This window comes from Rhinoderma darwinii, chromosome 10 (assembly GCF_050947455.1).
Source record: "Rhinoderma darwinii isolate aRhiDar2 chromosome 10, aRhiDar2.hap1, whole genome shotgun sequence".
In the NCBI taxonomy this organism is placed as follows: Eukaryota; Metazoa; Chordata; class Amphibia; order Anura; family Rhinodermatidae; genus Rhinoderma; species Rhinoderma darwinii.
Window position 1 is genome coordinate 54445928 of NC_134696.1, and position 14533 is coordinate 54460460.

The window sequence follows — 14533 nt, forward strand, 5'->3', positions numbered from 1 at the left end:
CAGTATGTATGAATTGGGTACCTATTGGCCCAGAACTCGGTAGCTGGTGAAGCGATTGGTGTTTCTGGGGTATATTGTATATGTGTTGAGGTGGGATTTATGCTCCATTTCTAACCTGAGTGGAAGGTGAGTGCAAGATGGATCAAGTGAAAATAGATTAAGCAATTATAGTTGCACCCATGTCATGTGCTACATGACACCTTTAATATATTAAAAAGATTTGTGGGGGTTCAACTGCAGTAAAATTCTGTTGATTGTTTGAATGGGGTACCCTCGTTCACCTTTCTATGGATGCGGCGATAGCCAGGCATGTGCGTAGCTGGCTCATGCAAGTCTATGGGGGATGCAGAAAGAGCCATCACTCCACACAACCTACACCGATCTAAAGTTTATCACCTTTGCTGTGGATAGGTGATAAATGCAATAGTGGGAAAATCCATTAAACACTTGTCTTCATCAATACTAGCCCTAACTCTTCTATTAAAAAAACAGCACAAAGTGAAGCTTTGGAAACATACCCAAAAATTACTGCAGCTCCCCATAAAAAGGTAAAAAAAATTATTAACAGATGTGTCCGTATTTGCGTTATAAATCAAAGCTATACTGACATAACCTACCTTTACATCAAATACATTCATCTGAAATTGCTGTGCATTTTTCTTTGGCTTAGTAAAATACCAGCACACACGCACTCACACATAATACTGGTCTGATTTAATATACTTCAGTTCAGATGATCACACTGCAGTACTGTTCTGAGCTGCCAGAGAGTATATTGAATCAGCCCCTTGCAAAAGAAGCTAAGCACAGGCCTGCAGGCTTGTGGAGGAATGCCCTGTGCAGAGGTAAGTGATCCATAGCTTCCTTATCATAGAAAATCATGCATACATACAAATAGAATATGTAGAAGCTAAATGTATTATATGCATGAAGAAAATGTGATTTACCTGTGAGGTCTGTATACAGGATTGTATAGTAAGACACAAAACAATGAATCACCTCCTTTCAAACCCATAGATATGATTCATCATATAAAAGATCATGCAATTTTGTAAGTAACAATATCATTATAGGATATGATCTTTGGAGAAGTATATAGAAAAACACCATTTAATTAAGAGATACGATTCAATGTAAGGATCCAGGGAATCTGTCTCTCTCATACTCTTCCCTTTTACTTACCCCCATCCCCATTGCACCGTTATACTTAATAATTCTCCCCTACACGGTGACAGTTCATAATGATGAATGGGCTGTAGCTATAGCCAACAGATGGGAGGGAAGGGAAGGAGAGCACCTCTAACTTCATTCATTTAAGGATTGGACTTTTGCTCGTGAAAGAGATAAAAGGTATAAATTTTTTTAGAAACTACCTGATAAAAATTTCCACAAGACTACTATTGCACCTGTAATGTTTTTATGTCAACACACATGTATGAACTGAGAAGGACAGAAACGTGCAGGAGGTGGGGGGGGGGGGCTATTTTTTACTCTTGACTACATGAAGGCTTTTAGAAATAACAAGTATATTACATAGACATACTTTGGTCACTGGAGGATGTCTATAGTTGGGTGTCAACAGCATAAAGATGGTACTGACTACCGAACATGCTGCTAGTGTGGAGTGTGTAAAGAGAAAACAGAAGGTGGCCCTGCACCGAATCCTTGGGAACCTATAAAGATAGAAAGTGGGGAGGAAGTAGAACCAATAAAAGACACACTGCAAAGAGAAAGATAGTAAGAAAACTAGGATAGAACATTGTCCTAGGAGTGAAGAGGCTGTAGGAAGTGATTATCTGTGTCCAATACAAGGTTGAGAAAAGGTTGTAAGGTTGAATAAGGTTGAAAAAAGTCCAACAAGTTAAACATGTTTTTCAAAAGTGACAATCCAGGGGTAGGCAAAAACAAAAACAAACATATAAGGTATTTTACGGTTGCCACATATAATATCCTTCCTTTACAGAAACTCCATCTACTGTATGCTTATGATTAAAGTAGTGTGCCCCCATATAGTAGCTAAGTCCCCTTTGTGCTCCCATATAGTAATTAGGTCCCTTTTGTGGCCCATTTTAGTAATTAGGTCCACATTTGTATCCCCTTATAGTAGTTAGGTCCCCTTCGTGGCCCCATATAGTAGTTAGGTCCCCTTTGTGCCACTCATATAGTAGTTAGGTTCTCTTTTTGCCCCATATATTAGCTGGGTCCTCTTTGTGCCCCCTTATAGTAGTTAGGTCTGAATCTGCCTCGATATAGTTGTTAGAATCCCCTTTGTGCCCCCATATAGAATTTAGGTCTCCCTTTGCCCTCACATATAGTAGTTACATCCCTTTTGTGCCCCCATATTGTAGTTAGGTCCTCCTTTGGGCACCAATATAGTAGTACGGACAAAAGTATATAAAGTTTTTCACCGCTCAAACAGCACCGAGAAACACAGTCCAACCTGTAGTCTTATAGACGTTTCTGCTCAGTCCACAATAATAGGCAATCTACAATCCAGAGAAGGTGTGTGCAGTTGTTCTGGTCCTTGTAGTGCCACGGAGCTCTGCAGTGTATCCCAATGTTCAAGCTCCAGGCAGGATAAATCCTATGACACCAATAGAAAAGAGGAGAAATAGTGCAACACCCTCTGTTTTTTTTTTTTTTTGCAATGCGCAAGATTTATTCCATACTTACAGAAAATAGAAGAATAAAAGCATTAGTGATTCAAATAAAATCAGTAGCAGCACGTCAAACAAACTCGCCCGACCCTGGGTTTCGCCGTTACGGCTTCCTCTGGGGCATGAGTGACGTGCTAGATAATCATGGTTTAAATAGCTGCTCAAACAATAATGCAAGTGTGCAACATAATATAACAAAACGAATAACACATCAAAGAAATAACAATCATCAACATGTACGAATATGTAAACAATTCATTATATCTGATACTAAGAGAATCAACATATCTATGTGTATATATAAAAAAAGATATATATATATATATATATATATATATATATACAAAATATATTAAAAAAATATAAAAATAAAACTTTATCAAATAAATATAGAGAAAATACATCTAAAAATATATATTTAAAAAACATCCTAATTCATATCTTCTATATATAGGAATAAACAACAGTTTGTCATATGATGAGATATTAATAGAGAAATGACATATCTGTATATTCATAATACTGCACTGAGCACTTTCAAATTTGTAGCTGTGACCAAACACAAAACTAATCTCCTCACCAATAAGAATAAAAAAACACTTAAACCAATCACAAGCCTGCTCAAAAGTTTGACTGCTCTCATTGAGAGAAAAAGACTATCAGCAACAATCTGTCACAGTCATGAGGTTACCATGAGAGAACAGAGCGGTGAGTACAGCATCACAATGCTGTCCACATAGACATAAATAGAAAGAAACTTTTTAATAAAATCGCGCATTCAGCGCTATTAAAAATAAGTAACATAATCAGCACCACACCACTGTCCACATGAAATAAAGATATTATTACAATTAAATCAAGATAGGAAAAGACAAGTAGTGCGATCTGCGCTACTAAGCGAGAACAAAGTAACATAATCAGTACCACACTGCTATCCGCAAGTACGTAAGTGGATATTTTGTTATTACATTTACATAGAGAAGAACACATTCAAGCTATCTACACCACTGTGGATAAATTCAGTAGCATATTTAGCATTATATTACTATCAAAGAGATAAATAATTATATAGTTGTTATATCACAAAGAGAACACAGTAGCGCTTTCACTACTAAATTGCTATCCTTGCTATATTCTTACTGTATCTAGCAAACGGGGAATATTTATATAGTAATGTAGTTAATGAACAAAAAGTCGATAGGCTATCCTAATTAAATGTAAAACAACATAGTTGGCAATATGTTTACAATAATTAGAAAATATTTGAACAGTTTGGAACTTATATTTTATATTCATTCAAAGGAACATTAAAAACATTATGCATTTGTGAGCACTTTGCTCTAAAGTAATTAGGACCCCTTTGTGGCCCCATGTTAGTTAGGTTCCCTCTGGTGCCCCTATATAGTAGATAGGTCCCCTTTGTGTCCCTATATAGTAGTTAGGCCCCCTTTGTGCCACCCATATAGTAGTTAGGCCCCCTTTGTGCACTTTTATAGCAGTTAGGTCCCCTTTGCTCCCACATATAGTGGTTAGGTCCCTCCTTCAGGCCCCAATATAGCAGTTATGACCCTTTTGTGCCCACATGTTAGTTAGGTCCACTTTGGTGCCCCTTTATAGTAGATATGTCCCCTTTCGGCCCTATATATTAATTAGACCCCATTTGTGCCACCCGAATAGTAGTTAGGTACCCCTTTGTGCAACTATGTAGTAGTTAGGCCCTATTGTGCCCCAACATAAAAGTAAGGTCCCCTTTGTGCCCCCATATAGTAGTTAGGTTCCCCTTTGTGCCCCCATCTACTAGTTAGGTCCCCTTTAGTGACCCTATATAGTAGTTAGGCCCCTTTATGCTGCCCATTAAGTAGTAAGGCACCCTTTGTGCTGCCCATATAGTAGTTAGGCCACTTTTGTACACCTACATACTAATTAGGCCCCCTTTGTGCCCCTATATAGTAGTTAGGCCCCATTTGTGCCTCTATATAGCCTTAAACAGACTGTGGCCTACAAGTGTTAGCAGCAGGATAAGTAGCCAATGGCTCTATGCTCTACGGCTGAGGAGATGCAGCTCGGTGCCTGGGTCCACCGGAGGATCCTCCGATGGACCAGTCCAACGCTGCTCTTGAATTCAGGTGTTTCACTCAGTATAAAATCACGGAGATTGCAAGCCAGGTCTTCTCATTCAACATCAGTGTCTGAACTCACAAATGCTCTTCTGGATAAGTAGGCAAAAATTTCCACAGACACACTCCAATATCTTGTAGAAATGTCCCAGAAGAGTGGAAGCTGTTTTTGCTGAGAAGGGGGTACCATCTCATTCAACCCCTTAGATGCAGTCAATAGCGACCGCAGCATCTAAACGGTTAGAAACAGGGGGTGACCCCTGTAACGTTGCAATGGCCCAACTGCGAAGAGATAGTGGTGTGCTAATTGTAGGCAAGTCAGCCTGGGGGCCTGATGAAGACCCCCAGGTCTGCCATCTTTGTACTCCTATGAAGCCCTGATTCCGGCAGGGCTTCATAGGAGACTGTCAGTATAATGATGTAATGCAATACATTAGTATTGCAGTATGTGCAGTATGTCATCCAAGCGATCCAACTATCGCTGGTTCAAGTCCCCTAGGGGGCCTAATAAATAAAAGTTAAATACAGTAAAATAAAGTTGTTGTATTTTTTTTAAAAAATTCCCCTTTTCCCCTTTAGCACAATGTAAAAAAGATGTGTAAATTATCAAAACTGGTATCGTCGCGTCCATAAAAGCGAAAACCATAATTATTTCGTTTGCACGGTGAACGACATAAAAAATTAAACCGCCAGAATCGCAGTTTTTTGGTCACTTTATCTCCCACAAAAAATAGAATAAAAAGTGATCAAAAAGTCTCATGTACCGGAAAATGGTACGAATAGAAACCACAGCTCACTCCGCAAAAAAATAAGCGCTCATACCGCTCTATCGACAGGGGAAAAAAATGGCTCTCAGAATATGGCGAAAAAACTCAAATTTCACTTTTAACAATCAGTTTTTCCATGTAAAAGTAGTAAAACATAAAAAAATATATAATTTTGGTATCGCCGTAATCGTATTGACCCACAGAATAAAGTTCATGCCATTTTTATCGCACTGTGAACACCGTAAAAACGAAACCCCCCAAAAGATTGAGGAATCGCTGTTTTTCCACCCCACAAAGAATTTTTACCAGTTTCCCACTACATTATATGGTACAATAAATGCTGCTGTGAAAATCTAAAACTCGTCTCACAAAAAATAAGCCCTCATACGGCTGTATCGACAGAAAAACAACAAAGTTGTGGCTTTTGGAAGGTGGGGAGGAAAAAACGAAAGTGAAAATCCCAAAAATGGCTGAGGCGGGAAAGGGTTCAGAATAAACTAGTGCGTAATTATACAAATTAGTCTTCACCATATAGCTACTGCTGAGTGATTTACATACAAAAAACTAAGATGTTGACAACGTTAAAATGTATATTAAACCAGTCCTTTAAATGGAATAATATTTTAATTTCAAAATATAATATGCTTAAGGCCAGTAGTAGCTGGCCAAATTCGATTTGTGTTCAAGAGGTTTTCATAGTTTACCAGACTGTGTCATTTTCACCGAAAGCTTTCTACCAGCTATTTTGCAGCCAAATGATAGATCCTCCGAAGTAACAGAATAGCAGAGCTATATTCATGAATATGAATAATGTTATTATTAACCATGTGCAGTCACCATTGGTAACCTGGCAACTATATTCCCTAAAAGGGTCCAAGAGCGAACAAATTACAACTATCATGGACCAAGTGCCATGTCTACAGTATGGGCTCACACATATACCTCTGCATATCTGTTCACTTTCAGGAATAATATGTTTTTACAATTTTCCTATTATTCTGGTCATTATACCACATAAAAGTTAAAATATGACATTAAGTTTAAAAATTGTGTATCTCTTAATGTCTTCTGATATGTCAGAAGACATTATTGGTAGGGTCCAGACTTTTATCCTTCATGATTGCTAAGACAAAGGTGCTTCAGGGTATTGAATTGAGTATTGCCAAGTTTCAGTGTAATTTCTCTGCCCTTAGCTCAATATCAATTCAGCCGTGAGTTATCTAAGACAGACTGGTTGCTAGGGACATGCTGCCTGACAACCCTATTGGAAATTCTGAAGCTGTTAGTATATCCCTAGCAACCAGTCTGTTTTAAATGACTATTCAGCTCCATGCTGGACCAGCACTGAACTAACAGCAGAAAATGGGGGTTAGAAGTTTGACAGCAGGTAAGATAAGCCTGTGTATTAAGTAGATTTTTCTAAAAATAGTCTATTTTGATAATATTTTCACTTTTAGTTTAAATGATTATTTTTTTTTAGCTATTTGTAATCTTCAATTGCATCATGTAACCCCATTCAGGGGAAGTAAGATCAATGTTCAACCAATGTTCAATGTTGCTTCCCTTGGGGCCTCATGAGGTCTATCACTTATTATTGAGTAGGTTTTACTCCTAAATAGTGACATAATAATGCAGGTTTGAGGAATGGGAGGAGGACAACCAAGGCTGCCAAACCTTATAGTCAGGTTTATATAGCCAGCCCTTATGGCTTCATTTTAGCTTAATATGGCTTAATAGATAACAAATGTGTTCATCGTTGTTTTGACCTCGTGATTAGAAAGGTCAATAGAGTTTCATTTGGATGTTATGTGGATGTGGGCTGCATGTATCTCATGTGTTACACCAATAGGTTTGGCTCCTAATAGGCATACTGAAGGTTTACGAAAGCGGGAGTTCAGGACTTTAGCTATAAGTGAGTATATTGAGGACAAGAAGGAACTGATGGTAGGGCTGGACCATCATATAGGGTACATGGAGCCTAGTGAATGCATTCCTGAATACACAGAGGATAAGGAAGAATATACTGCTTAAAGAGGCTCTGTCACCAGATTTTGCAAGCCCTATCTGCTATTGCAGCAGATAGGCGCTGCAATGTAGATTACAGTAACATTTTTATTTTTAAAAAACGAGCATTTTTGGGCAAGTTATGACCATTTTTGTGTTTATGTAAATGAGGCTTGCAAAAGTCCAACTGGGCGTGTTTAAAGTAAATGTCCAACTGGGCGTGTATTATGTGTGTTACATCTGGGCGTGTTTACTTCTTTTACTAGCTGGGCGTTCTGACGAGAAGTATCATCCACTTCTCTTCAGAACGCCCAGCTTCTGGCAGTGCAGACACACAGCGTGTTCTCGAGAGATCACGCTGTGTCATCACTCACTTCCTGCCCCAGGTCCTGCATCGTGTCGGACGAGCGAGGACACATCGGCACCAGAGGCTACAGTTGATTCTGCAGCAGCATCGGCGTTTGCAGGTAAGTCGATGTAGCTACTTACCTGCAAACGCTGATGCAGAATCAACTGTAGACTCTGGTGCCGATGTGGCCGACACGATGCAGGACCTGGGGCAGGAAGTGAGTGACGTCACAGCGTGATCTCTCGAGAACACGCTGTGTCTGTGCACTGCCAGAAGCTGGGTGTTATAACGAACAGAAGTGGATGATGCTGATTCGTCAGCATCATACACTCCCATTCCTAACGCCCAGCTAGTAAAAGAAGTAAAAACGCCCCGATGTACACACATAATACACGCCCAATTGTACTTTTACTGTAAACACGCCCACTTGTACTTTTGCAAGCCTCATTTGCATAAATACAAAAATGGTCATAACTTGGCCAAAAATGCTTGTTTTTTAAAAATAAAAACGTTACTGTAATCTACATTGCAGCGCCTATCTGCTGCAATAGCAGATAGGGGTTGCAAAATCTGGTGACAGAGCCTCTTTAAAGGGATCCTGTCATCAACATCTTACCTGTTAAACTAGCCTGACCCCTCAATGGCCGCAGCTGTCCAGAGTTCGTTCCTGTTCTCTTCTTTCCTGAAGTCCTCCTCTGTCGGTAAATATAGTCGTTTAAACTTTTCCCACCTTTTATGGTAATTATTTTTCCCTCTGGGACGGAGCTTCTTAACCACGCCCACTGCCACCACCTGTCCGGCCCTGACTGGCTAAGGAGTTGTCAATCAAAAAGAAGGAGGTGGAGTCCACTCTGAGATGCTGGAGGAATGAAAATCTGACTCTTTTCAGATGAAGATTTGACTCTTTTCTGCTCATTTGCATACGGCGTGGGACCACTGAAAAACGGAATACTAAAGCTACAGAGCTTACTTAGAACATATTTATAGCTTAGATGACAATGATTTTTCACCCACTTTCACCAGGTATTGCTGGCTTTATAGCTAAAATGCTGGTGACAGGTTCCCTTTAAGGTCAAACAGGATACACCATATATGTCCTATGGAGTATCTTAATGAGGTTTCTTGTAGGGTTACCTGCTAGATTCCCTTACTTTTAAATTCTCAGAAGTGATTGCATTTTTGGATTGATAGCTGGCATCGGATGTCACCCTCCTGCTTAAAGAGGATCTGTCACTAGTTTAGTAATGCCAAATCTCCTAGCTAATCTAATAGGCGCTGTCACACTGATAATGCTAGTGAAAATTGTGTCCCAAAAAACTCCTTATTTTAAAAGTTAGGAGCTTTTTTCTAAATATGCAAATGAGTCTATACTAGACAAATGGTGTCAACACCAGCGATTCTCCGGAGTTAGAGCTACCTCACAGCCTCTGACACTGTCCTATCAGCATGAAGCTGCTTCACACACAGTGTGAGAAACTGAGGCTGGATGGAAGGGAGATCACTTCAAATAGGCATGTGGACCACCGGCTGTTGGCCACCTGGAACAGGTTCTGGGGGCATATGAAAGATGAGATTGTAATATTTCATATGGCATCGGGATCGCATTTGTAGCTGTAAAACAACCAGAGATATCACCAGTTGAAAACACAGTTGGGAATCGAAGCTGTATACTATATGATCACACTGCTGAGCTGTGATGCTGATTGGACAGCGTCATACAGAAAACATTACACCGCCCAGAGTGAAAAGAAAGGGTATGTTCACACGGCCTATTTTTGTCCGTTTTCGGGCCGTAAATGCCTGAAAAATGGCCGAAAAATCAGAAGCAGAACGCCTCCACACATCTGCCCATTGATTTCAATCCGATGGAGCGTTTTTCGCAGCGTTTTTTTACGCGTAAAAAATCGTTCGCAAAAAAGAAGTGCAGGACACTTCTTGGGACGTTTTTGGAGCCGTTTTCCATAGACTCTATTGGAAAAAGCTCCAAAAACGGCCATAAAAAACGCAGCGAAAAACGTCTGAAAATCAGGAGCGGTTTTCCCTTGAAAACAGCTCTGTATTTTCAGACGTTTTTAGTCTAGCGTGTAAACATACCCAAAGAGTCACCTCCAATTATAGCCAAATTAGCATATTTAGACAAATTTGTAAAGAAAAAAGATGTGGTTATAACCAAACCATACCTAACAAACCCAAAATTGCAATATAATATAGCACGGTGCCATTCCTGATAAAGATTATGGAAAAAAGAAGAAAAAAGAAGAAAAAAGAAAAATGATCCAGGAATATAAATAGGCACTCTTGGGTTAAGTAAAATTAAATATAATATTTTATTTTAGAATCCAGATAATACCGGCAAAATAAATTTTTACAACAACAAAAGTATATATTAATTTTATAAAAAGAACCTCCTGGCCAGGAAAAGAGACATGCAATGGCACCCTTAATACATTAGAGAGATTACCATATGATTATACAACGTACTGTGTATGTACAGAGCGGTTTTGAAAAGATAGAAAATTCCAAATGAAAAACCGCTGGGTAGTGTTCACACTTGCGGTTTTCAACCATATCTGTTATTTAAATCGCAAAATAGCCAGAGTTCCTATCAGGAGTAACTGGTAATGATGTTTTTTGAAAAGAATCTTTTTATACGCATATAACTCCAAAAATAGGAAGGTAGCCCCATGTATTAAGGGGATGTGGTTTACAGCGTGTTTTTTCCTCTCTTAAGTGGATCCTTAGATCTAAGGAAGTCCTTTCACAGCCCCTTGGGGTCAAATGTGTAGCCCTCGTGATCTTGAGCTTTAATGCAAGGCACTCTTATAATTTGTATAGGGTTTTTACCTTAAAAATCCAGCGAGTGCCGAGAGGTCAGTTGTGGAGGTAGTCAGCCCAAAGATGGAAAATGGTAGATCTCCAAAGAAGCAAGGTTCGTCTGTATGGCCACACATTTAATTCAAAGCCTCCAAATCTCTACCATCACATCAATTGACGATCTCCTCCCTTGATCCATGCGAATGTTTCGCCACTGCACTCAGAGAGACACGGACCTGAGAGGACAGGATCACATGCCGGCATCAAGGTGGATTGGGCACACTTCGAGAGACACAGACCCGACAGGGCAGGATCGCACGCTAGCAACCAGGTGAGTTGAAATTCCAGAGTAGGTTTCCTTCCATGTGGTATCTCATGGACAGGGATTCTCAGGGCAAGGCTTGGACGTCACTACCGGCCCTGTTGATTGGAACAGCTGACGCGTTTCATCCCTGAACGGGATTTCTTCAGAGCAGTTTGACAGGTGCTGCCAAACATAGTGTATTTATAGTGTCCCAAATTCATTCATTGGTTATGTAGTCATAGGCATAATGTTTCATGGGGATAATTAGAAGAGACGTTATGGATAGTGCATATCGATCTTTCATAAGACAAAACAATCAATTTTGATAGCAAGTACAAATATTTTTACAATCAAACAGGCAATTCATATATCCACTAAGTCGTGTTAAAAGGATATATTCGGTATTTTTATGGAGAAGGCAATCAGTGGTGCATCTCCACATGGTCATAACAGAAATAATAATTAGATCTGAGTCTTCCACCAGAGTATAATAACTACTTGGGATCTAATAATCAGAATTAATTTATCCATGAATATAGTCCGCTACTAATATCTAGATTCTATAGTTGGATTATAAAGAAATGTTTCCCCAACATAGAGTCCTTTACTACACCATTTACACTATTGAGCTATATCATACGCTATTTTAGATTAGTAAAATTAATTAGTACTTTGAAGCTAAATAGATAATCTGTTTAATTTTATAGCTATCTATACATACATACATATGGAGTTCATAAAATACTTTCGGGGAAGCAGGGAGAGAGGACCACCACCTATAAGGTATTAGGACCTGGGTCCCCACTATCCCCAAAAGAAATAAACTGTCAAAAATCAATAAAATAATTTTATCACTAAGTCTCATAACCATATGTATGTATATTACTGCACATAGAGGAGCCACCATAAAAATCCAAATGGGGGCAGGGAGGGGAATCAAATGTCCAAAAGGGGCAGTGGGTCCCTAATTTCCACCACCCAAAAAGGGCTAAGGGCAACTCATACTCCTGCGAAAAAAAAAAAAAAAAAATTTGCAAGAGATGGATACTATGTTCATTTATTTTATTTATTTATCCAATTGATTTAATATTTCATACCCAAAAGAACATTACTCATGCTCATTCTGCATGAAGTAAATTGATGATATATAGCAAATGGGATATCCATATCAGAGGCATATTATTAGAGTTAATATCAAATTCCAAGGAAAGAATACATCCAATCCATACACTATCCATTTTTAATCCAAGGATTTATTTGTCTAGTGCTGGATAACTCAGAAAGTACAGGAAATTGAGAAATGTGACACTGGACAACAAAAAGGTCTCATATACGCTTTATCACGGAGGAAAAAGAACAGACGGAGACCAATACGAGCGCAGAAGATGTGATCATCCTAATGGGAATCTATTGGCTCCCATCTGTTTAAATCTCAGAGGAACATGTTAAATTTTATTTCATTATTTAGTCCCCTAGGGTTCAAGGTTCCTAATGTATAAATCCACATGGTTTCTTTTTGAAGGAGTGTTCGGTTAAGATCACCCCCCCTTCTATCTTGAAATAGCTGATAAATCCCCATAAATTTTAAGCCAGTTGGTGATTGGGCATGATATGTTTTAAAATGTGCAGCTAGAGGATTTGTTATTTCACCTTTGGTAATGTCCCGAATGTGTTCGCTGATGCGAATATGTAATTCTCGCTTCGTTTTGCCAATATATTGTTTCCCGCATGGGCAGATAATGGAATAGACGACCATGGTCGAACGGCAATTAATAAAGTTATAAACTTTAAATTCCCTTTTGTGTTCACTGTCAAGAAAAGTGTCGGATTTTAAAACATACTTACAGCATCTACAAGAGCCACACATGAACATTCCTTTTGGACGTTTCTGTAACCACTTCTCATTACCTGGGGTCCTTCTCTTAAACTCAGAGCTTACCAACATATTCCTCAGCGTGGGGGCCCTTTTGGGGACCATACTCGGTACATTCCCCACTATTGAGTTTATTCTTTTATCCAAAGTCAAATGTGGCCAGTTTTTTATCATCAAATTCCTAAGTATATCCCAATGGGACCCATACCTCGAAATGAATCTGACTCTATTGTCACTATTATCTTTTTTACCTCTCTTGAGGATTTCCTCTCTATTCTGTCTGGATGCCCTATTGTATCCTTTCTTGATCAATTTTTTGGAGTAACCCCTATTTTCAAAACGGGAAGACAGATCTTGTGCTTCACTTTTGAAGTCCCTAAAATCAGTACAGTTGCGGCGAATCCGAAGAAATTCGCTTATCGGGATCCCCTTAATTTGAGAGGGAAAGTGATGGCTACTTGCTGCCAATAGGGTATTGCCTGATGTTGGTTTCCGATATGTAGTCGTTTTTAATCTGTTTCCCTCCCTATGAATATTAAGATCAAGAAAGCTAATATGATCTTCACTGTGAGTATAGGTCAGAAGGATATTTAAGTTGTTAACATTTAAATCTCTAATAAAGCTATCCAATAAATCCAATGGTCCCCTCCAAACTAGGAGAACATCATCCATGTATCTCAGCCAAGCGGAGGCGCATTTTCTGAAAAGGGGGTGTGGGTATACTATAAATTCTTCCCACCATCCCAAATGTAAACAGGCATATGATGGTGCGCAAGAGGATCCCATGGCTGTTCCACGGGTCTGCCGATAGAATTTGCCATCAAAAGAGAAACAATTATAATTCAAGACGAATTCCAACATTTCAATAATAAATTCATTTTGGTGAGCCCAGTCCCTTCCTCTCCTCTCCAGAAAATGCGCGACCGCTTTGAGGCCAATATCATGTGGGATGGAAGTATACAATGACTCCACATCCAATCCTACCAGGATGAAATCCTCCTCAAGGGTCAATTGATCAATTTTATTTAAGAGGTCCCCTGTGTCCAACACAAAAGATGGAAGTGTGTGAACAAAGGGTTTCAATTTTTCGTCTATGTATTTCCCAAGGTGATCTGTTGGGCCGTCACACCCCGAAATAATTGGTCTACCCGGGGGTGTATTCCTATTTTTGTGCACCTTAGGAAGCACATATATGGTAGGTATGCGAGGTTCCCTTACCTCCAAATATTGGAACTCATTTTTATTAATTAGGCCCTCATCCAATGCGAAAGTCAGTTTTCTATTCAAGGTCCCCATTATATGATCCGATGGATTATCTTTCAAAAGGGAATATGTATCCGTTTCCAATTGTCTTTTAATCTCACCGACATAGTCCTCCTCCCTGAGCAGGACAACATTTCCACCCTTATCACTTGGCTTGATAACAATATTCTCAATATTCTGCAATTCCTTCAGGGCTTTTCGTTCCCTTTCAGTTAAGTTGTCCTCACACAGGAAGGAGGACCAGTCGATGACACTTATGTCCTTAAGCATGGCCTCCAAAAAAGCTTGCGTATATCTATTGGAGTGTATGCTTGGCATGGTACTACTTTTTTTGCGCAAACCCGTGTACTCTGGGATAATATCAGAAAAATCCTCTTCAGGATTA

At 39.3% G+C, this 14533-nt stretch overlaps 1 protein-coding gene across 2 annotated transcripts in view; it reads left to right on the plus strand.

The window, feature by feature from the left end:
* Positions 1 to 764: 764 nt before the first annotated feature.
* The window catches only part of LOC142662070 (BAR/IMD domain-containing adapter protein 2-like), a 216472-nt gene continuing 202703 nt past the window's right edge, over positions 765 to 14533 (plus strand). The window contains exon 1 of one of the 2 annotated variants that reach the window (XM_075839945.1): positions 765 to 845. The gene's annotated coding sequence lies outside the window, so the exon portion shown is untranslated. The remainder of the gene's footprint in view (positions 846 to 14533) is intronic. The other variant, XM_075839946.1, reaches the window with a different exon arrangement.